At 38.9% G+C, this 25,576-nt stretch overlaps 1 protein-coding gene across 1 annotated transcript in view; it reads left to right on the top strand.

Moving 5' to 3' along the window:
- The window catches only part of LOC115221191 (ataxin-1-like), a 610,972-nt gene that overhangs the window by 149,188 nt on the left and 436,208 nt on the right, over window positions 1–25,576 (top strand). The window contains exon 3 of the mRNA XM_029791340.2: window positions 20,937–20,963. The gene's annotated coding sequence lies outside the window, so the exon portion shown is untranslated. The remainder of the gene's footprint in view (window positions 1–20,936; window positions 20,964–25,576) is intronic.

Below are 25,576 nucleotides of genomic sequence, written 5' to 3'. Positions count from 1 at the left end.
ACTGCATGGCACTTTGGGCAAGTGTCTTCTACTATAGCCTCAGGCCAACCAAAGGCTTGTGAGTGTATTTAGCAGACGGAAACTGAAAGAAGCCTGTCGTATATATGTATATATGTATGTGTGTGTATATGTTTGTGTGTCTGTGTTTGTCCCCCCAACATTGCTTGAAAACTGATGGTGGTGTGTTTACATCCCCGTAACTTAACAGTTTGGCAAGAGACCGATAGAATAAGTACTAGGCTTACAAAGAATAAGTCCTGGGGTCGATTTGCTCAACTAAAGGCAGTGTTCCAGCATGGCCACAGTGAAAATGACTGAAACAAGTAAAAGAGTAAAAGAGAGTAAACAAACATCACATTTGACAGAATAATCTGAATGTTAAAGGGTCAAGTAACTGAGGTCACAATATTCCACCTGAACAGGACACTAGGCTGCCACGTGGTTATTCCTTTACAGCTGAGTGGACTGGATCAATGTGAAATACAGTGTTTTGCTCAAGAATGCAATGCACTGCCCAGTCCAGGATTTGAAACTGATTTTGAAATCACAAAAGCAACACGTTTTTTTTACTCTTTTACTTGTTTCAGTCATTTGACTGTGGCCATGCTGGAGCACTGCCTTTAGTCGAGCAAATCGACCCCAGGACTTATTCTTTGTAAGCTTAGTACTTATTCTATTGGTCTCTTTTGCCGAACCGCTAAGTTATGGGGATGTAAACACACCAGCATTGGTTGTCAAGCGGTGTTGGGGGGACAAACACAGACACACAAACATATACACACACATACATATATATATATATATATATATATATATATATACATATATATGATGGGCTTCTTTCAGTTTCCGTCTACTAAATCTACTCATAAGGCTTTGGTTGGCCTGTGGCTATAGTAGAAGACACTTGTCCAAGGTGCTACGCAGTGGGACTGGACCTGGAACCATGTGGTTCTTAAGCAAGCTACTTACCACACAACCACTCCTACGCCTCTACTCTAACTACTATTAGGTCACATGCCTTTAGAGCCTTAACATATTGAAGGTGGCAAAATCACTGAGCTACAAGACATTGTTTATAGGGGCCACCTTCATTCAAACTTGGAACTGAAGTTTGAACTTCTCCATGTTTCAATCGTGTCTGGAAGTATGCACAAATCCAAGAATTAGACACTTCAGGATGATTGGAAATTGAACCAATCAAAATGTAGTGTAGTTATAATTGTTTTAAGTGTATACACTTTGAAGATGAAGTTAATATTTTGGAAAACGTGAAGAACTTCTGTGAATACACACTCACACACACATCTATGTGCATGCAGATATGTGTGTGTGTGCTTTTGCATGTGCATTATGTGTGTGTGTGTGTGTGTGTGTGTATACACACACCATCTGAGTGTGATCGTTGCCAAAGCAGCTGACTGGCTTTCATGCCAGTGGCACGTAAAAAGCACCGTTCGAGTGTGATCGGTACCAGCGTCGCCTTACTGACACTTGTGCCAGTGACACGTGAAAAAACATTGAGCGAGGTCGTTGACTCTACTATACAAATTAAGGAATACATTGACTCTATTATACAAGTTAGGGACTACATTGACTCCAGTGTACAAGTTAGGAGCTATTTTGACTCTAGTGTACATGTCAGGGCCCACATTGACTACAACTTAGGGTTTGTTTTGACTCCACTATAGAGTTAGGGGCTACACTAACTCTCTTACGTAAGTCAGTGGTTACATTTATTCTGCTATGCAAGTTAAAGGTGCATTGACTCTACTATACAATTTAGGGGGTTATGTTGACTCTGCTATATAAGATAGGGATTGCACTTAGTCTACCACACAAGCTAGGGACTATATTGTTTCTTATACTCAAACTAGTGGCTACATTGACACTGCTATTCAAGTTAGAGGTTATTCTTATTCTGTTATTGATGTTATGGCAGCATTGGTTCTACTATACAAACTAGAATCTACATTGTACCTACATTACTAGTTTGAGAAACTTAAGTATTATTATGTTCATAGACAATTCCATCATAAAACCCAGTGGTTCTTCACCATTTTCTATCTATGGACCCCTTTGATTTTTAGCCATTTGATGTTTAAAAAATCCCATTATAGTTTTTGCAATTAAACATTATCAGGAATTGTATTAAAAAATTGTTAAAATATATTTCATATTGTAGAAATATAATGTGGAGGCGCAATGGCCTAGTGGTTAAGGCAGCGGACTCACAGTCAGAGGATCGCCGTTTCAATTCCCAGACTCGGCATTGTTTGTGTTTATTGAGTAAAAACACCTAAAGCTCCATGAGGCTCTGGCAGGCGGTGGTGGCGACCCCTGTTGTACTCTTTCACCACAACTTTCTCTCATTCCCTCTTCCTGTTTCTTGAGTAACACTATGATGGACTGGCATCTCGTCCAGGTGGGGGGGGGGGTGCACATACGCCACAGAAACCGGGAAACTGGGCCCATGAGCCTGGCTAGGCTTGAAAAGGGCACATCATTAAGAAATATAACTAATTCAACAGATAAACTTACATGGATCCCCAAGGGCCATATGGACCTAGATAACTACTGATGGAAAAGTTTGTAATGGTTGAGGTGAATAAGAGAACATTTAGCTGTTAATTCTCCAGAAAGAAAGGGAAGTCTATGTATAAATCATTCATGAATTTTGGTGAGGCACAAAACAAGTTTTCATAAAGCACAGCTGAGTAAACATACATAATACACCCGATACATTCAGGTTCATATTTTATTGTAGAGATGAAAAGTCATGTTGACTTCACTGATGTTTGAACTCAAAACAGTGAAGTACTTAATTAATTATGGTAGAATACTATAGAGCAAAATATTACAACCATGGTTACTTCTACTGCTCTGTGGCTGTGTGGTAAGTAGCTTGCTTACCAACCACATGGTTCCAGGTTCAGTCCCACTGCGTGGCACCTTGGGCAAGTGTCTTCTACTATAGCCTCAGGCTGACCAAAGCCGTGTGAGTGGATTTGGTAGACGGAAACTGAAAGAAGCCTGTTGTATATATGTATATATATATATACATATATGTTTGTGTGTCTGTGTTTGTCCCCCCTCCCCAACATCGCTTGACAACCGATGGTGGTGTGTTTATGTCCCTGTAACTTAGCGGTTTGGCAAAAGAGACTGATAGAATAAGCACTAGGCTTCCTGGGGGTCAATTTGCTTGACTAAAGGTGGTGCTCCAGCATGGCCGCAGTCAAATGAAACAAGTAAAAGATAAAAGAGTAAAAGAGAATACTGGTTTCAAGTGAATAGATCATCATCATCATTGTCATCGTCGTCATCATCATTTAACATCCGTCTTCCTTGCTGGCATGGGTTGGATGGTTTGGCAGAAGCTAGTCAGCTGAAGAGCTGCCCAGGCTTCATGTTTGTTTTGGCTTGGTTTCTACAGCTGGATGCTCTTCCTAACACCAACCACTTTACAGAGTGTACTTTTACACAGCACTGGCACAGGTGCTTTTACATAGCACCTGTATAGGTGCTTTTTACGTGGCACCAACACCCACAAGCCTGCAAGGTTCATCATCATTATCCTTTAGCCCTTTCGTTACCAACCCGGCTGAAACCTGCTCTGGCTCTGTAGTACAAATGTCTTGTTTTCATAAGTTTTGAATAAAAATCTTCCACCAAACCTTAGTCACAATTTATGTTCCTAACACTAGCTTAATGATAACTAAGTTATTTTACTAAATTCTTTGTTATATTTAAAATTAATTGCAAGAAACATGGAGCATCTCAAAATAAATACAGTAACAAAAGGGTTAATGTCCATTTTCCATGCTGGTATAGGTAAGACGGTTTAACAGGAGCTTGCTAGCTGAAAAGCTGCCTGGGTTCCATGCCTGTTTTGGTATGGTTCCTATAACTGGATGCCCTTCCTAATATCAACCACTTTACAAAGTATGCTGGGTACTTTTACGCAGTACTGGCATAAGAGCTTTTGTGTGCAAATGGCATGAGGGCATTTTATATGGCACCAGCACCAACAAACCTGCAAGATTAGGATCACTCAGCTGAAAAGAGATGTAGGGGACTGAAAAGGGATTTAGGGGACTGTTCAGTTGAACAGATATTTCAATCAATTTTTGGAAATATTTTAATCTGACTGATGAAGATTATCAGATAAGTCATTGAACATATATGTGTGTGTGTGTGTGTGTGTGTGTATTTATTTGACATCATAAGAATCTATAAATTTTCAAGAGAATGTGAAATAATTCGTTTTGGGAACAGGATCTTGAAGTTCAAATAAAGCTATAAATATTAACATGTAAATATTGGTTTGAAAAACGGTTTTGGATACAAAAATTCGAAGCCTACTCATGAATAGGGATTTTTTTCAACCCCATATATACATCTTGTTATTCATAGCTTTACATGTACTTCAAGATCCAATTCCAAACAGGAATTATATAGATATGGCTGAATATTGTACTTTTCAAGTAAGATACTTGAAGTATTTCACCAATTACATCTGTACTTTTGAATTATATATATATACATATGCATATAATAAGGATAACCACTAAGTGAACATCCAGTATGCTAGAAGATCACCTATGATCTAACTACAAAGAAAAGAATGTTCTCTAGTTAGATTGTGGGTGATCTTCTAGTATATTGGATGTCCACTTAGTGGTTATCCCTATTATATGCATGTATTACAATTTTTCTGAATTTTCAGATTTTTCTATATGCTAGGCTACTGGTTTTAAATTAATATTAATTAAATTAATATTCAATTTATCACCCTCATTATTTAAATTTTATATATATACAGGCCGAAGAACGAAATGTTCCCAAGATAAGAGTCTTTCTAATCTAATGTTGTGGTTGAGCTGTTTTGTTTACTATTTATTATTAGTAGTAGTATTGTCCCTTTGATCCCCTGGTCGACAGTTTGCTTATTATTATTATTATTACTATTTTCAGCTTCGCCTCGTATTGCATATTATTTCTCCATACAGGGGTTTTTTTCAATGGCGGCCCATTTTGGCGGGGTTCCACTGTTCCCTTCTTTCTCTCTCTCTCTCTTACGTTATCTGCCATTCCCCCCTTCCATTGCTAAGAGCATTTTTAAGCCAGCCCGTCAGTTCAACCCTTCGCATATTCCCGGTGCACCCGCCCTTGCTCACCCCCACCACCAATACCGGATATCTCTATATTTTTGCTCCATCTATACCGGATGTCGCTTCTCCCACCACCATTATAGGTGTCTACTCTTCGAACCCCCCTCTTCAATACGCTATTTCACCATGCATTACCCCTCTCTTGATATCTTACGTTCTACTTGCCTAGAACCTGTCATCATTTCTCTGAACCACCCCTCCCCACTGGTGCTCCCCTATATATTTCTGCCCCCCCCCCACATAAAAGCACCATTCGAACGTGGCCGATGCCAGACCCCTCTGGCACCTGTGCAGGTGGCACGTAAAAAACACCCACTACACTCGCGGAGTGGTTGGCGTTAGGAAGGGCATCCAGCTGTAGAAACACTGCCAGACTAGACTGGAGCCTGGGGCAGTCCCTAGCTCCCCAGACCCCGGTTGAAACCGTCCAACCCGTGCTAGCGCGGAAAACGGACGTTAAACGATGATGATGATGATGATATATATATATATATATATATATATATATATAACTGTGAAATTGATGGGATTTTTTCCAACAAACCTTTGGTGCTACAGATAATATGCACAGATTTGCACTAGTAATACAATCATTCTAGAAACAGCTGTAAAGAACAATTTACATACTGCTGTTTCATCAATGCCAAGGTGTTTTATCTGTGACATCATTGATCTACTTCATTATCTAAGTGATATCAAAATCATAGACTTAATTTCTGTCTTACCTTGGAGTGTACCTATCTACATCTGAACTATTGTGAACTTATCACATTCCAGATGCTTCTTAATTTATCTGCTGTGTATATATATATTTTAATATATATATTTGCGTTTCTACTCAATATATTGTTATAAATTGATTTGATATCTGTTGACTCCATGTTTAAGCTTTTGTTCCTTTATACCTATATCAATATATTGCTTATAACCTATCTTCATTTAGACAGATTTCACAACCCTGCACTTAACACTGAAGTTTAAGCACTAATTTGACCTGAGCACAGCAATCATTATACGTACCTATTATCTGATGGCATTTGACATCTTGTTACCCACTACTTATATTTCTACCTCTATGTGTGCAATGCATATATTATATCTGTCTGTTTGTCTGTCTGTCTGTCTGTCTGTCTGTCTATCTATCTATCTATCCACCCTATTTATGTGTGTGTGTGCATATACATATGTGCATGAATATATGTGCATATATACATATATGTACATATATATATATATATATATATATATATATATATACATACATACACACACACTCATGTGTGTGTGTGTGTGTAGGCATTTGAGTATGTATAGCTAGAGAGAGAGAGAGAGAGAGAGAGAGACAGACAGACAGACAGACAGACAGTCAGATAGATAGATAGATAGATAGGTACGTACGTACGTATGTACATACGTACATACATACATACATACATACATACATACATACATACATAATTGCATTTTTAATTTTAAAATACAGTATAAATTCATCAAGTTTTCCCCGATGTGGATCTTGCATTAAACTGACAGACAAACTTACTCATAACTGCATTACTGACTCTATTTCTCTCTGAACAACAGCAACCGCTTTCTACATCTTCCATAGGTTCCCTCCACAATTAGATATTGGCACTTCTTTACACAGCTGTCCTCATCCATAATGCATCACATGACCATACCAGCAGTCTTCTCGCTTGCACACTATATCTGATGCCACTTATACACAATCTTTCTCTTAAGGTACTTACACTCTGTTGTACATGCAAACTAACATTTCACGTCTAGTGGAGTAAGCTGGTTTCATTTCTTTCAAGCCTTCGTATGTCCTCTCTAGTCACAGCCAGTGTTTCACTGCCATGAAGCATTGCTGTACATACACAGATATCCAAGCAGTCTGCCTTTCACTCTGAACAAAGGTAGAAACTCTCTGAACTTTGCCCTTCTTCTTCTTCTTATCCTAGTAGTTTCTCTCATATATACATATATATATACATATACATATATGTAGTACAAGATGATGGTAGCTGATACCAGTAGAGGAGCTTTGGAAAGCATGTTATAAGGTTATTACTCAGATGATATTAAATATATATATATGTATATATATATCAAAATAAGCAACAAGGATATCCGGAGGTAATGCAGTATGATCGTTTCATGCAACTCCATTTAATTGAACAATGCAATCATTACATCAATTTAAATTGCAGCGCAATCTTCAGCTGCACAAAGACATAGAATTTAATTAAATTAGAACAGATGGACACATTAGTATAATTATACCTAAAATCTCCAAGAAGTTAAGGAGGTAGACAAAGAACATGCTGTCTCACTCCAGTTTAGAAGTTACTGAATTTTTCAGTAACTTCTAAACTGGCTTATAGTGGGAGAAGAAGAGAGATAGATAGAGAGAGACGTAAATAGACAGATATATGTGTGCACATACTTAAACATACATATACATATACATATACAAACACATCTAGAATCTGAGGTGCAAGGTTTGTCTCCCATTCATGCAGGGGTTCCCTCACCAATCCACTGATCTTACACAAGACAAAGACAAGGGTCCAATATGATCTCTGATTATTGTCATCAGAATGCTAAGAGCTGGAACAGACACCGCAAGACATCTCGTCAAATACAAATGTCTGCGTCAATCCATTGCTCTCAAATGTGCCGTCATTTATTGATTCTTTAAAAGACGAAAGGCAAAATTGACATCCATGGGAATTGAACCTGGTGTGTGTGTGTAGATGTGTGTGTGTGTGTGTGTTTGGATGTATGAATTAATAACAGAAAAAGTACTCAAACATGCATTAGCATTTCTACCTTTATTGTGGCCTCAGTTTTCAATAAATCAGCACACGTGTACACACATGCACACCTGTACACACACACACACGTGTACACACACACGCACACACACACACCGGTACGTGTTACACCTCTCCTTCTGCTATCATTTCTTTGCTATTGTACTGAGTTATGTTAAGGCTTCTGCAGATAAGGAAGGTTATCATGTGACCATTTAGATATTCCTTAAAGCCATACATGTACATGTGTGTGAGTGCATATGTGTGAGTGCACTTTATGTGTGTGTGTGTGTGTGTGTGTGTGTGTTTGAGAATGTATGTGGCATTTACATTATCATGACAGGGAAGAAGGATATATAAACAGTTTTGATTTCACTTTGGTGAAATGACAGTCATGTTGTCTACAACATTATTGCATGGGTGTGTAAATGAGTGAATGTGTGTGTATGTATATGCGTGTGTGTATGTATGTGTGTGTATGGATGTAGATGTATATATGTATATGCATATATGTATGTGTATATATATATATATATATATATATATATATATATATATATATATATATATATATGTATCTGTATACATGCATATATATGTATTTATATGTTTGTATATGTGTATATGTGTGTGTGTGTAAGTACATATGTGTATATTTGGATGTACTTTTGTGTGTGCAGGGATATATATTTATGAATGTACTTCCATATGTGTGTATGTATACTTACACACACACACACACACACACACACACACATATATATTAAACAGTAGATATAAACTACTAGTCATTTCTATACAGAATTTGGATTCATTTCTGAAAAAAAGATAAAGTCAAACACAAAAAGGCACTCAAACTGTCATTCCCGTTATTCTTACTTTTCCATACTTCTCCTTATATAAACAACATTATTTAACCAAACACCAACAGTTATCAACTAGCAATAACCACATCCAAGATAACCCTCATTGGATATTAATACACAATAATTAATTAATGGTTCAATTTTCATTGACCCTTTACCATTTAGCATTTTCATTGACCCTTTAGCCTAAGTATTCTACCTGTTTTATCTTCAAACTGGCCAGTTCTTTTCTCTCACATTTACCTAACAACATTATTCTAAAAATAAACAATCATATCATTGAAATCTGAAAGCTACAACGTAAAGCATAACAAATTCAAATCAGTGGGAATAGATAAATGTTACATTTGACGGAGAAATCTGCATGCTAAAAGGTTAAAGAAGTGATGTCATTTTTTCTGAAAAATTACTATTATTAAAATATTCGCAACAGCTTGTTTCTACAAATGCTGTCAGCTAAAAGCTTCACATAGGGAACATCGATAAGTTTTAAGGGTCATCAAGAAAGAATATTTGCTGTTTCAGGGTTCTTAATGAATTTATGATGCATCAACCTGACCCCTTCCTCTGAATGGATTTATGATGCACCAGCCCCACCCTTTCCTTTCTATGGATTTGTGATGCATCATTCCCACTCCTTCCTCTCAATGGACATATGATGCACCAGTCCTGCCCATTCCTCTCAATGGATTTGTGATGCATCAGCCCCGCCACTTCCTTTCAATGGATTTGGGATACACCAGCCCTGCCCCTTCCTTTCAATGGATTTGGGATACACCAGCCCTGCCCCTTCCTCTCAATGGATTTGCGATACACCAGCCCTGCCACTTCCTCTCAATGTATTTCTGATGCATCAGTCCCACCCCTTCCTCTCAATGGATTTGTGATACACCAGTCCTGCCCATTCCTCTCAATGGATTTGTGATACACCAGCCCTGCCCATTCCTCTCAATGGATTTATGATGCATCAGCCCCACCCCTTCCTTTCAATGGATTTGTGATACACCAGCCCTGCCCATTCCTCTCAATGGATTTATGATGCATCAGCCCCACCCCTTCCTTTCAATGGATTTATGATGCATCAGCCCTGCCTCTTCCTTTCAATGGATTTGTAATGCACCAGCCCTGCCCATTCCTCTCAATGGATTTGTGATGCATCAGCCCCACCCCTTCCTTTCAATGGATTTGTGATGCACCAGCCCTGCCCATTCCTCTCAATGGATTTGTGATGCATCAGCCCCACCCCTTCCTTTCAATGGATTTGTGATGCACCAGCCCTGCCCATTCCTCTCAATGGATTTGTGATGCATCCCCCACCCCTTCCTTCAATGGATTTGTGATGCACCAGCCCTGCCCATTCCTCTCAATGGATTTGTGATGCATCAGCCCCACCCCTTCCTTTCAATGGATTTGTGATGCACCAGCCCTGCCCATTCCTCTCAATGGATTTGTGATGCATCAGTCCCACCCCTTCCTTTCAATGGATTTGTGATGCATCAGCCTCACCCCTTCCTTTCATGGATTTGTGATGCATCAGCCCCACCCCTTCCTTTCAATGGATTTGTGATGCACCACCCTGCCCATTCCTCTCAATGGATTTGTGATGCATCAGCCTCACCCCTTCCTTTCATGGATTTGTGATGCACCACCCTGCCCATTCCTCTCAATGGATTTATGATGCATCAGCCCTGCCCATTCCTCTCATGGATTTGTGATGCACCAGCCCCACCCCTTCCTCTCAATGGATTTGTGATACACCAGTCCTGCCGCTTCCTTTCAATGATTTGTGATGCATCTGTCCCACCTCTTCCTTCAATGGATTTGTGATGCATCAGCCCCACCCCTTCCTTTCAATGGATTTGTGATGCACCAGCCCTGCCCATTCCTCTCAATGGATTTGTGATGCTCAGCCCCACCCCTTCCTTTCAATGGATTTGTGATGCACCAGCCCTGCCCATTCCTCTCAATGGATTTGTAATGCATCAGCCTCACCCCTTCCTTTCAATGGATTTGTGATGCACCAGCCCTGCCCATTCCTCTCAATGGATTTGTGATGCATCAGCCCCACCCCTTCCTTTCAATGGATTTGTGATGCACCAGCCCTGCCCATTCCTCTCAATGGATTTGTGATGCATCAGCCTCACCCCTTCCTTTCAATGGATTTGTGATGCACCAGCCCTGCCCATTCCTCTCAATGGATTTGTGATGCATCAGCCTCACCCCTTCCTTTCAATGGATTTGTGATGCACCAGCCCTGCCCATTCCTCTCAATGGATTTGTGATGCATCAGCCCCACCCCTTCCTTTCAATGGATTTGTGATGCACCAGCCCTGCCCATTCCTCTCAATGGATTTGTGATGCATCAGCCCCACCCCTTCCTTTCAATGGATTTGTGATGCATCAGCCTCACCCCTTCCTTTCAATGGATTTGTGATGCATCAGCCCCACCCCTTCCTTTCAATGGATTTGTGATGCACCAGCCCTGCCCATTCCTCTCAATGGATTTGTGATGCATCAGCCTCACCCCTTCCTTTCAATGGATTTGTGATGCACCAGCCCTGCCCATTCCTCTCAATGGATTTATGATGCATCAGCCCCACTCCTTCCTCTCAATGGATTTGTGATACACCAGTCCTGCCGCTTCCTTTCAATGAATTTGTGATGCATCTGTCCCACCTCTTCCTTTCAATGGATTTGTGATGCATCAGCCCCACCCCTTCCTTTCAATGGATTTGTGATGCACCAGCCCTGCCCATTCCTCTCAATGGATTTATGATGCATCAGCCCCACCCCTTCCTCTCAATGGATTTGTGATACACCAGTCCTGCCGCTTCCTTTCAATGAATTTGTGATGCATCTGTCCCACCTCTTCCTTTCAATGGATTTGTGATGCATCAGCCCCACCCCTTCCTTTCAATGGATTTGTGATGCACCAGCCCTGCCCATTCCTCTCAATGGATTTGTGATGCATCAGCCTCACCCCTTCCTTTCAATGGATTTGTGATGCACCAGCCCTGCCCATTCCTCTCAATGGATTTATGATGCATCAGCCCCACCCCTTCCTCTCAATGGATTTGTGATACACCAGTCCTGCCGCTTCCTTTCAATGAATTTGTGATGCATCTGTCCCACCTCTTCCTTTCAATGGATTTGTGATGCATCAGCCCCACCCCTTCCTTTCAATGGATTTGTGATACACCAGTCCTGCCCATTCCTCGCAATGGATTTGTGATGCACCAGCCCTGCCCCTTACTTTCAATGGATTTGGGATACACCAGCCCTGCCCATTCCTCTCAATGGATTTGTGATGCACCAGCCCTGCCCATTCCTTTTGGCCTTTCCTTTCAATGGATTTGTGATGCCCAGCCCTGCCCCTTCTTCTCAGTGGATTTGGATGCATCAGTCCCACCCCTTCCTTTCAAAGGATTTGTAATGCATCAGCCCCAGCCCTTCCTCTCAATGGATTTATGATGCACCAGCCCCACCCCTTCGTTTCAATGGATTTGTGCTGCATTAGCCCTCCCCTTAGTCTCAATGAATATATGAATATATGATGCATTAGCTCCACCCCTTCCTCAATGAATTTATGATGCATCATCTGTGCCCCTTCTTCTAAGTGAATTTATGATGCATTAGCCCTGCCTCCTTCTTCATGAAGCTCTCCCTACTGGATCAACTTGCTAGTATTTACCCCTTTAGCATTTAAAGTGGCCATTGGCTGCCAAAATATTCTATTTGATGTTCAAACTGGTCAAATGCAATCTCTTACATCTTCCCTACAATGTCATACTTAAAAAAAAAAATTCTATAATCAAAATCTCAACGATAATGCATGGTTAATTGAAAGCAATGTGAATAAATAAGCATTACATTTGGCAAAATAATCTGAATGCTTGAGGGTTGACCACTGATATTCAATCTAAAGTCCTTCATCGCAGGATCAGCCTCACCATTTAAATTGTGGAGTCATACATGTAACTTACCATACAGGCAAACAGGTACTTGCCTTGTACCTATACATCACTCCTCTAACCAGATTTCTCCATCCTTTTTTCAGAGTTACCCAACGTTGCCTGCCAATTGCTTCAAAACATCACCAGGCAAACGGTCTATTGGATTTGAATTATGTATTGATGGTCTTCGCCAAGCTGTGCTTGACATGAAATTGAAACCTCAAAATGTTTTATATTCAGGTAGCAAAATAGTTGGTTTCAAAGTCATTCTGGAAATGAAACAATTGTAAAGTGGTTGGCATTAGGAAGGACATACAGCCATAAAAACCATGTCAAAGCAGACAAGGCTTGGCACAAATCTTCTGACTTGCCAGCTCCTGTTAACGCTTTCATTGCTGTATTTATTTTGAGATGCTCTGTGCTTCTTTCAATTACTTTAAATATAACCAAGAATTTAGTAAAATAACTTAGCTATCATTAATCTAGTGTTAGGAACATAAATTGTGTCTAAGGTTTGGTGGAAAATTTTAATTCAAAATTTATGAAAACAAGACATGTGTACTCAGAACCAGAGCCAGTTTTAGTCGGGTTGGTAATGAAAGGGTTAAACCATCCAACCCACAGCAACACAGAAAACAGATATTAAATGACAACAATGATGATGATGGCAATGACAACAATGATGACAACCATGTCCAGTAAGTTCACCTCCATCAATTCACCAGAGAGAAAGTTCAACATCATCAATTCACATTTTATTTTTTCAATAAAATTGTTCTTAACTATTAATGGTGAGATACTACGTATATATTTTCTTGATAAACTTTCCTTGTGGTGAATTGATGGTCATGAACTTACCTGTAATCAACGATGATGTATCCAGCAAATTTTCATTGCATGATTATAACATCCAGGACATGGAGTATCATAGTTTTTATAGTGTCATTGGCGCCATACCAAGGATCTAGGTTTCATGGGGTTTTTTTTACTTCTGTTTCTACCAAACCTGACTTTCATGTAGTTATCTCCCTTGTTGGCCACTACTATTTGTCTCTTCCTATCATCCCTGAAACCCTATACTTTTATACATTCAATATTTTTAACAGTTTTTTACCAGTTCCATTTTTGGAGAATTTTTGGGGAGATGAAATGGCAGTAAATAGTATTCTTGAATTTTCAGCTTCAAAATATATATATATATAGGTGCAGGAGTGATTGTGTGGTAAGAAGCTTGCTTCCTGACCACACCACATGGTTCCAGGTTGAGTCCCACTGCATAGTACCTTGGACAAGTGTTTTCTCCTGTAGCCTCAGTCCAACCAAAGCCTTGTGAGTGGATTTGGTAGATGGAAACTGAAAGAAGCCCATCATGTATATATATTTTAATGATAAAGGGCAAAATCAATAATAATTTTACCAGGTAGCCAGTGCAGAAATAAAAACCTTATAGGTAAATTTTACAAAATATTTTATAATTATATACATAATTATAACAAGGGGTTGGTTTTATGCCTCACCATGCACAATAAGAAATAGATGCTAAAGTCTTTTTTACTACCTTAAAATCTCCAAGAATAACACGCTTTATTGTAGGCAATAATCAGCCTTATTGATTCATTAATTTTCTTTTGCTTGCCTACAATAAAGTGTGTTATTCTCGGAGATTTTAAGGTAGTAAAACAGACTTTAGCATCTATTTCTTACAGTGCATAGTGAGGCATAAAACCAACCCCTTGTTATAATTATGTTTAAAATTATAAAATATTATATATGCACCTTTTCAAACTCCACCCATCTAACACCCGTGGACATATTTACAAAGTCAGAAAACAGCACAGCTCCCATGACTTCAGGAAACATTTTTTCACGCTGAGAGTTGCTGAAGCATGGAACAAACTGCCGGCTTCAGTTGTTAGTTGTTGGAGCACTGCATCCTTCAAAACTTCCATGCTTTCTGAGATTTGCCAACACTACACCTGATTTTCTCCCCTCCATACACACACAAGCATGTATCTGACTCATACATTGTTCGCTTTCCAGACATTTTTACATTACTGCATGTACTTTATATGCACTTTCTGACAAGTTGTGGTGCACCTGAGCACTATATACAATAATTTCATTATCATTATCATTATCATTATCATATGTGTGTGTGTGTGTGTGTGTGTGTGTATTTATGTGTCTTTGCGTTTGTGTTTGTCCCCACACCACCAATTGACAACTGGTGTTTGTGTGTTTACATCCATGTAACTTAACTGTTCATCAATAGACACCAATCAAATGAGTACTTGGCTTACAAAGAATAAGTCCTGGAGTTGATTGTTTTACTAAAAAGCCCTATAAGGCAGTGCTCCAGCAAGGCTGCAGTCAAATGACTGAAACAAGTAAAAGAATAAAAGAATAAATTTATCAGTGTTTTTTTTCCCCCTAATGGCATTACAATATTGAAGAAAATTCTTATTTATAGTTGTCCACAATTACTACAAACCAGTTGTTTATTTGTTTTGTGAAAGGAAAATAATTGCAATCAATCAAGAATTTAACTTGTATGGTATTTGATATACCATTATTTGTCTCTATTCTTTATATTCTTACAACTAGACACTGAGTTAGCTTGTTTTTCATGACATCGACAACTATTATGCTTCCACTTCCTCTGTATTTCTAAATAAATTCCTCATTTTCTCATAAAAATATCCCTAATCTAAGCCAGGATATAATTTTTATGGCAAGGAAAACATTTGATGAAATTCAATCAAGTTCTCTGGTCCCATGAATCAAGAGAAGATTATTTCAATATTCCAATGGGTTCTTCTGACTCAGGTCAACTTACAGACTTGGTCAAGTTGCATATACTAAATCAATTTAAGGGCAGTTTTCAGGAAATTGGTGCAGGACACAGGAACAAAACACTGCTAACTTTAAAGGACTATAACTTTTCCACCATAGATTCTTTCAGAATTATAATCACTCCAACGGTAATACCAAAAAGATAAATTTTCTTGATGTTATATATCGGCTTGTTGATTTCTTACCACAGACAAAACGAAAATTTATGCTATATATACAGATTATTTAACCATCCTTGATCCATAACAGACAACCTAGTTAGAAATATTTCCCTTAGTGTTTTAAAATTATTGGCAAGCAAACATGTTTTCAATATCAATGCTTAAGATCGTAACAAGGCACTGGAAATAAGTGAGATTTTTTTTAGGATAAGATTAAGTACATTCCTCTGGATGAACAAGGGTACTATACCAGTAGGATCGATAATTCCCATAGAAAGAGAAATGGTAATAAGAGTCATTCTAACCCTGTTATTCTACTTACAAGAAATGGAAATAACACACATTGTAAACTAATAACTAATATATTAGTTATTAGTACTAAATCAGGTGAATCTAATAGTCATAAATACATAAAGAGAAGCAAGAAAATTAATAAACCCAAACGTTTGGATAAAGATCAACAAGTAGCAGGTAACCAAACAAAACCTTGTAAGCTAATACAGTTGTCACTGAGAACAAATATATAATAGCAAATAGATTAAAACTTACAGTCCAATACAGGAAAAAACTGAATATTAATTACTTGTAGAGACACCATATTTCATTATGCAACCATAATATACTACAAAGTAAATTAAACGCTTTATAAGTCAATACTGTATCCTGCTGTGTTAGCAGTGCTATTAAATCACATGTTAAGGTTATCTCAACAGATTTGCCATAGGGATTATCGCCAGCAGTGATTTGTTACGGTGTTTCATATCCAAACATGTAACAAATCAGTGCTGGCTATAATTTCTATAGATAATATTTAGAGATAACCTCAAAAAGTGATACCTGATATAAAAATAAAAAATATGGGAAATACTGATATTCCTTGTAGACACAACACTCTAAAAAGTATAGGCAACCAGAAATTTAAACTAGACATTAGAAGAATAACTTATCAAACCTCTACTATTCCCAATTCCACATTCACTAACTCACCCAAACTTATAAAAAAACTCAGATATCACAAATTCTCTAAATCAGACACTCTCAGATGAAGTGAACCATAAGAAATGTAACTTGGTATAATGGTTCTTATGGAAAAAAAAAACGTTATTAACATCCCTAAATCATTTTTTAATATTTTACACAAAAACTTTAAGTCTAGCAATAAATATCATATCATCTTCAACAGGTACATGGTAATGTTCTGCAAAGTTCGATGTTGTAGAGAATCTACAACATTGAACTTTGCAGAGCATTACAAAAATTAACAGACATCAAGAAAAAGTTCTGTACTCATTGTGACACAGTCTCTCTCTTACACAGGTAGTACTACAAACCCTAATTTAAATGAAAGACTTAATGCTCACCAAATGGCAGAATATTCTAGAGTTAATTTCTGGAACAGGAACTGAGAAGTAAATCTGTAAACATCATCCATCGAGCTACTACTACTACTAATAATAATCTTAACAGTAGGCATCATAACTCACACCATTGTATAAACGGTGAAGCCACTAATTTGAACATCAAAAACAAAAATCACACCAATATAGAAGCAACATCATACTCTCCCATATAGATAAATTTTAAATGTCTAACTGGCAGATAAACAGCCCTGTATTATTTTATGTTTGCCCAAGTAATATATATACACATTCTATTGCTCACAGTGGAAACATTAACACATGGGGTGAAAGAATACAATTAGCAATGCAAAAATTCAACTAATTCAAATCCCCATGAATTTTCATGTAATAATTCACACACCTGTACCTGTAGAATAGCCACTAGTCATCCTCTTCAAAGTAGGTGCCCATTAAGCAATGTAATTTATAAATGTAATATAATAACGCTTGATAACAATAGATATTACATTGGTTTTATTTGAGGTGCATTTAAATGCCACTAAACAATGTGTTGACATACTTTTAGTAATAAACGATTATTCAAGGCAATTTCACTGGCAGAATATACGTATATGCTATTCAAAATCAAAACGTATGAACAGCTCATGGGTATTAATATATGATTGAGAATTTTGTAAGGTAGTGAGCTGGCAGAAACATTAGCATGCCGGGTGAAATGCTTTGTGGTATTTCGTCTGTCTTTACACTCTGAGTTCAAATTCTGCTGAGGTCGACTTTGTCTTTCATCCTTTTGGGGGTCAATAAATTAAGTACCAGTTGCATACTGGGGTCGATCTAATCAATTGATCCCCTCCTCAAAAATTTCGGGCCCTGTACCTAGAGTAGAAAAGAATATATGATCAAGAAATTTGCATTGCAAAACCTGCAAGTACTGCTTTTCGTTTGATGGCGCCACCAACAGAATCAGATTTAAAATGCCAATTAGCAGTTGATTCAAGCTCGTATAGGTGATGACAAAAATTTGCTGTCTGGCACCTTCATCATTAAAGTAAACCACTTTGGTGATGATGGAATGTAGCTGTTTCAGGAAATCGAAAGCTGCCTTTTGGAAACAATAGACTGAAAGTGTGTCATGAGCCATGTGGTCACTGATGCAAATGATGGAAAAGTTATCCATCCATCATTATTAAAATATAAAACCATTGTTCTTAAAATATTACTTCCAGAAAAAGAGTTTGCACTTTTATTGTTTACAAACAACCAAATGATCCAGTAATCCATCACTAGGGTTTTCACTTAATCATACACAAAACTAATGTGTATTTGGTTTCACGATGTAATTTTAGCCCCCCCCCCCCCCGGATTTTAGAGTAAGCTTTTTTGTTTTTTGTTTTTTTTTAGAAGAAAATTACTGTTAAGAATTGAAATTCTGTTGGCCTGAAATCCATGTTCTGTTGATATTGTTTCAAAAATATGTTAGGAGTGGCTGTGTGGCAAGTAGCTTGCTTACCAACCACATGGTTCCAGGTTCAATCCCACTGCGTGGCACCTTGGGCAAGTGTCTTCTACTATAGCTTTGGGCTGACCAAAGCCTTGTGAGTAGATTTGGTAGACGGAAACTGAAAGAAGCCCGTTGTATATATGTATATATATATGCATGTGTGTGTATATATTTGTGTGTCTGTGTTTTCCCCACCCCCTAACATCGCTTGACAACCGATGGTGGTGTGTTTACATCCCTGTAACTTAGCGGTTTGGCAAAAGAGACTGATAGAATAAGTACCCGACTTGCAAAGAATAAGTCCTGGGGATTGATTTGCTTGACTAAAGGCAATGGTCCAGTATGGCCACAGTCACATAACTGAAACAAGTAAAAGAGTAAATTAAAGTTCTGCATTGGATTTTCGGGAGTTAAAAATTGGAGTTGACTCTTAAGCCCCTATTCAATGATTAATCATTTCACAATGAGATATTTCCAATTTCTGAATTTTGGTAATTTAATAGATATTCGTTTCTACTTTCAGAATGTAATTAGCTCAATTACCTGAAATTGTTTTATTGTTTTACAGAGTACCAAAATCCTCCCCAAATCACACATTTAGAACTAAGACATCTATAGTATCCCATTATTCTTTATTTGTAATGTATTCTTGTGCTTTCTAGGAGTAGGTTGCATATACAAAGTTTCAATGCTTGAAAATCTTTCAATCTTGAGATATTAGAGATTAAGTATGGTTCCAAATTGAGCAAAATCCTCAAATTTGACTCACACTTCTTTGAATGACCATAAAATCAGAACCATACATAGTTTGAAACTGAAATGCTCAGAATCGACTACATGCAAGGATTACTTCTCTTAGGAAGAATTTCAAGCAATTTGAAAGACATCATCTTTCAAGCTTTGAGTCATTAGACCTTCAGACGTTTCTGTCTTTCGACCTTCTTCAGTTGGTGAATTCTGGCAATATCTTTTCAATGCAATAATTTTGCATATAAAAGTTACCTGGCTCTGACGATTTGACAAGTTTTCTTTGCTTTTATTATGTAATTTGTATTATGTAACTAATAATCACCTTTTGTTAATGAAATATTATTCAGAAATAAGCACACACTCTCTTTCCCCTTCTCCCCTCTCTCTCTCCACCTCTCTCTCTCTCTCTCTCTCTCTCTCATGAGTTAAAGTTGAATTTTTGGTATACTCTTAAGTTGCCATACCATCTGATGATTGCAGTATGATTAAAAACTTGGAGTGATGGAAAAGTAGCCTTATTTACCTATAAAATTACTGTACTCAATATATTTGATAGCTTTTACGTTTTAATATCAGTTTTAAATTTTGGCACAAGGCCAGCAATTTCAGGGAAGGGTTAAGTTGATCTCTTTGACCCTAGTGCTCAACTGGTACTAATTTCATCAAACCCAAAAGGATGAAAGGTAATGTCAAGCTCAGCGAAATTTGAACTCTGCATGTAAAGGAAAACAAAATGCCAATAAGCCTTTCTGCCTGGCATGCTAACAATTCTTATTTCTTTATTGCCCACAAGGGGCTAAACATAGAGGGGACAAACAAGGACAGACAAAGGGATTAAGTCGATTACATCGACCTCAGTGCATAACTGGTACTTAATTTATCGACCCCGAAAGGATGAAAGGCAAAGTCAACCTTGACGGAATTTGAACTCAGAACGTAAGGGCAGACAAAATACCACTAATCATTTCGCACGGCATACTAACGATTCTGCCACCTCAGCACCTTTCTCTTTACCTTGTTGTAAGGTAACAAGCCGGCAGAATCATTAGCACACAGGACAAAATGCTTAGAGGCATTTTGTACATCTTTATGTCCTGAGTTTGAATTCCACCGAGGTCGACTTTGCCTTTCATCCCTTCGGAGTTCAATAAATACTCAGGTCAAAATTGCTGATGCTGTACCAAAATTTGAAACCAATGTTATGTTGTTTTGTATTGCCATAGATACCATGTTTGATGGCATAAAAGACACATGGGCACATTAGCCACAGTTCAATGTCAGCAGTACATATTCAGGAAAAAAGTTTTTTTGTACATTAAAGCATGTAACATAGGCTCAACTTTGAGAACCTGAGATGATTTTTTCTCAGTCATTTTATTTAAAAAAAATATTGTCTTATACACCATCAGATATGGTGTGCATATGTGTATGCAGTTTTGCAAGCATGTGTGTGCATGCTTATATATATTTGTAAATTCTTTCTTTTTTTTTTCTGCAGGTCCTAACATTACTTGGTCATCCTAAGGTAAGTAAATTCTGTCAACTAATTTTTAAAAATTTTATTACATTATTGGATGGTATGATTCTCCATCATTTTGCTACATTTCTCAAAATACTTCTTTTTTCTTCCCTCGCTTTACCAATCTTTCTTTAATTACCTCGGCGTATATCTGTGTGTGTGTGTGTGTGTGTTCATGCTTTTACAAGAGCGAGTAGCTTTCAATGATGAAATTGTTCAACTTAATGATATATCGTTTGATAAAGAGAAGTTGCTATAATTTCATGTAGGAATTATTGTTATAGGTAAACATTTCAGCTAATTAAATTAAGACAAAGATATATGTATGCATGCACGCATGTTTGTATATACATATACATACAGTGAACAACATTGTACGAGTTGGCAGGGAGCTCCTCAAGAAGCATTCTCTTTCTGATGATCTCCTATACAGCTCCAAAACAACTGGGCTCTCTTAACTCAGAGAAGACCTGGATGGAAAGCTCTCAGCATACAAAAAAAAAGGAGACCATGCATGGGTATGTTGCCTCTCTTTACTACAAAACCACTACATCACATCACAGTTTGAAGGCTATGTGTTTGCAATCCAGGAACAGGAGATAGCCACAAAATACCTGGTGATGCTCTTGTAATCTCATGATGCAACTGCATGTGTAGGATATGCCATGTTTTTGTGGAAGAGATCATGTATGCAATTAGCAGCTGTCCTAAAGTGTTGTCACAGTACTACTTCCCTATGTGACACAATGTTGTTGCTAAAACAATTTACAATGCCATCCACAAAAAAGACTGTCCTGAAATAAACTTAGAAAGTCCTTCTGTTATGGAATACATTCATAAAGACCAACTCAAGGAATACTGGTGGAATACAACAAAATCTTTAGATGTGTACTGTTTAAGATTTATTATAAATTTTACTAACAGCAACCTCGAAGTTTCGCAGGTTAATTGTGGCTTGTTGAAGCCTTACTGTTTCAACAAACAAAATTTTGACATCTTTTTCAAAAGTTTCTGTCTGTCTGTGTCCGCCTCTCTGTCTGTGTCTGTTTGTGTGTCTCCGTCTCTCTGTCTGTGTCCGTTTCTCTGTCTGTGTCTGTCTTTCTGTGTTCGTGTGTTTGTGTCTGTCGCCAATCAGAATAAAATAAAGTTTATAAATATGCACACATACAAACACACACACACACGTGTGTGTGTGTTCGTAGTTTGCGCGCGCAGTGATCAAATGCTTAGTGCGGCACATTAGCTCCCTCCCTCCCTCCCTCGAATGAGCATTGCCTGTACAAGTGCGCAATGTGCCACACATCAGATGTCGAAGTGATCACAGAGCAACCTGAAATGGAAGTGTTTTGCCCAAGACCACAACTCCCAAACCCGGTCAGTGAATCGAAACCACAATCTTGCGATCGTGAGTAACACCAAAAGCACTTGGCCACGCATCTTCACACACACACGCACGTAAGCACACACACACACACACACACACACACACAGTTCGTTATTGAGTGGCCGTTGAGAGAATAAACGTGGGCTTCTTTCGCGTAAACATTGAGATGACAGTCTGTGGTAATTATCTCCCTTGCACTGTTTGTTCTTTAAAAACACAGACGCTTTACCATTTCATGAAGTCTAAGAAAAGAAAAAGAAATTGTGAGAGGGACGGTGGATTCATTTCTTTAATAATAATGATTTCAAATTCCGGCACAAGACCAGCAATTTCGGCGGAGGGTTAAGTCGATTACACCGACCCCACTGTTCAACTGGCGCTTATTTTATCGGCTCCGAAATGATGAAAGGTAAAGTCGACCTCCGTGCAATTTGAACTCAGAACATAAAGACAGACGAAATGCTGCTAAGCATTTTGTCCGACGTGCTAACGATTCTGCCAGCTCACCCGCCTTCTACCAATTGTTTCTTCCTTTCTTCCTTTCTTTAATAATGATTTCTAAAAGAGATAAAAGGATATTGATAAGCGCTAAAGTGGTTCATACCGGTTCCGGCCATTGAGTCGCATTTGAACATTTTTACAACCGCAGGCGTGGCTGTGTGGTTAAGAAGTTCTCTTCCCAACCACATGGTTCCGGGTTCAGTCCCACTGCATCATATCTTAAGCAAGCGTTTTCTATTATAGCTCCTGGACAATCATAGCCTTGTTAGTGAATATGGTAGACAGAAACTGAAAGAAACCCGTAATACACACACACGCACACACACACACGCACGCACGCACGCGCGCACACACACACACACACACACACACACACATATAAAAGGGAGGACAAACGCATATATAAATTTTATAGTACACATCTAAAGATTTTGTTGTAGGCAGTCAATGTATGTTGTTTTTATACATATAAAAACATGATTTTCATGTATGTATGTATATGCGTTTGTCCTCCCCACCACCACCACTTTACAATTGATGTTGGTGTGGTTACGTCTCGATAACTTGGTGGTTCGGCTAAAGAGACTGATAGAATAGATAGCAAGCTTTGCAAAAAAAAGTCCTGGAGTTGATTCGTTCGACTAAAATTCTTCAAGGCGGTGAAACAAGTAAGCGATAAGAGATAGATAAAACCATAACACTTTGTAGGGCGAGATAGACTTTGCCTTTCGTCCCTTCGAGATCGATAAAATAAAAACCAGTCAAGCACTCCAGTCGATGTAATCGACTTTCCACTTCCTCCAAACTTTTAGGCCCTGTCACCTGGATCACCCAGACTGTCTGGTGCCGAATCGGCTCCGCTGACCACAGCATTCGCTCCATTCTCCTCGCGCTCACGCCATTTTTCTCCACGTTGTTCCAAATATTTTTCTGAAATCATCTCCCCACCCGATTAGAGACCTTCCGAGTGATCTCTTTCGCTCGCACGGGTGCACCGATTGTCTGTGAGCCTTGAGACACGACCGGCCCATCGTAGCTTTGCGTGTTAGTATTCTGCGACGACGTCCTTCCCTCCAGTTCTATCCCTGATCTCCCCGTTCCGGGTGTGATCTCTTAGCGAGATGCCCAACATCGACCTTTTTGTGGCTGTCTACACCGTAAGCAGATGTTGTTCATTAATAGTTTTGTCGGCTCTGTAGGAAGACTGTGTGTATATATATATCATCATCATCATCATCATCATCATCGTTTAACGTCCGTTTTCCGCGCTAGCACGGGTAGGACGGTTCGACCGGGGTCTGGGAAGCCAAGGGCCGCTCCGGGCTCCAGTCTGATCTGGCAGAGTTTCTACGGCTGGATGCCCTTCCTAACGCCAACACTCCGTGAGTGGAGTGGGTGCTTTTTAACTGCCACCTGCACAGGGGCGGGGGTCCTGGCATTGGTCACGATCGGTTCGAGCTTTTTAACGTGCCCCGGCACGGGGCAACAGGATCCGGGGTACTTGGAATGTGTGAGGGTGGGGAAGGTTGGGGGGTTAGAGGAACGATGGCAGGAAGGTTGGTGCAGGTTCGTAAGAAATAAAAACATAGGATAATTACGAGGCGGGGAGGGGACTGGAAGGAGTAGTCGGATTGAGGCAGTGTCAGATTCAAAGGAGAAGCGTAAGATCAGTGGGCGGTTGAAGAGCTGTGATGCTAGTAGCTTGTCTTTTCACAGTGAAAGCATATGAGGAGAAGGGGTAGGAAGGGGTGGTGGGGGAGGAGGAGGGAGTATCCGGTGTAGATGGTGAGAACAGTGTTCACCGGTATTGGTGGTGGGGGTGGGAGGGCGGGCGCACCGCGCATTGGGAGAAGATGAGGTTTTAGGCGGCAGAAAGAAGACAAATTTGAGATGAAATGCTTTGCGGTGGTGTGAATAAGTTTTTGTGAGTGAAAGTTTTTATGCTTCAGCTAGCATTTGAGACGAAAGACAACGGTAACGCTAATATATGGGGATACAATAATAATAAGGCTTGCAAAAACAATGAAAAGAGGAAACAGGTCGGGAACTTAGCTGATGTTTTTCATCCTGCGGTATTGGCTAAGCCTGTGGAAGCGAGTGAAGGTGAGATATATACCGAGAGAGAGAGAGAGAGAGAGAGAGAGAGAGACAGTGAAAACAGAGGGAGAACCGACACCACATAGCGAGAGAGAGAGAGAGAGACATAGTGACACCGCGCATTGGGAGAAGATGAGGTTTTAGGCGGCAGAAAGAAGACAGGATTGAGATGAAATGCTTTGCGGTGGTGTGAATAAGTTTTTGTGAGTGAAAGTTTTTATGCTTCAGCTAGCATTTGAGACGAAAGACAACGATAACGCTAATATATGGGGATACAATAATAATAAGGCTTGCAAAAAACAATAAAGAGGAAACAGTCGGGAACTTAGCTGATGTTTTTCATCCTGCGGTATTGGCTAAGCCTGTGGAAGCGAGTGAAGGTGAGATAATATACTGAGAGAGGAGAGAGAGAGAGAGAGAGAGAGAGAGAGAGAGAGAAGAGAGAGAGAGAGACAGTGAAAACAGAGGTATATATATTATATATGTGTATATATAATATATATATATGTGTATATATACTTTGATAGGTTTCGGCCATTATTGGCCCAGGCCATGTCTAACTTAATAGCACCACCTGGTGAAGTCTTTCAAGTCAGAATTTGGGCACTATGGCCCACTCAAGTAGAGAGTTATTGTT

Source organism: Octopus sinensis, linkage group LG18 (genome assembly GCF_006345805.1).
Source record: "Octopus sinensis linkage group LG18, ASM634580v1, whole genome shotgun sequence".
In the NCBI taxonomy this organism is placed as follows: domain Eukaryota; kingdom Metazoa; phylum Mollusca; class Cephalopoda; order Octopoda; family Octopodidae; genus Octopus; species Octopus sinensis.
Note: the sequence above shows the minus strand (reverse complement) of the source record. Positions and strands in the feature narration are given on the sequence as shown.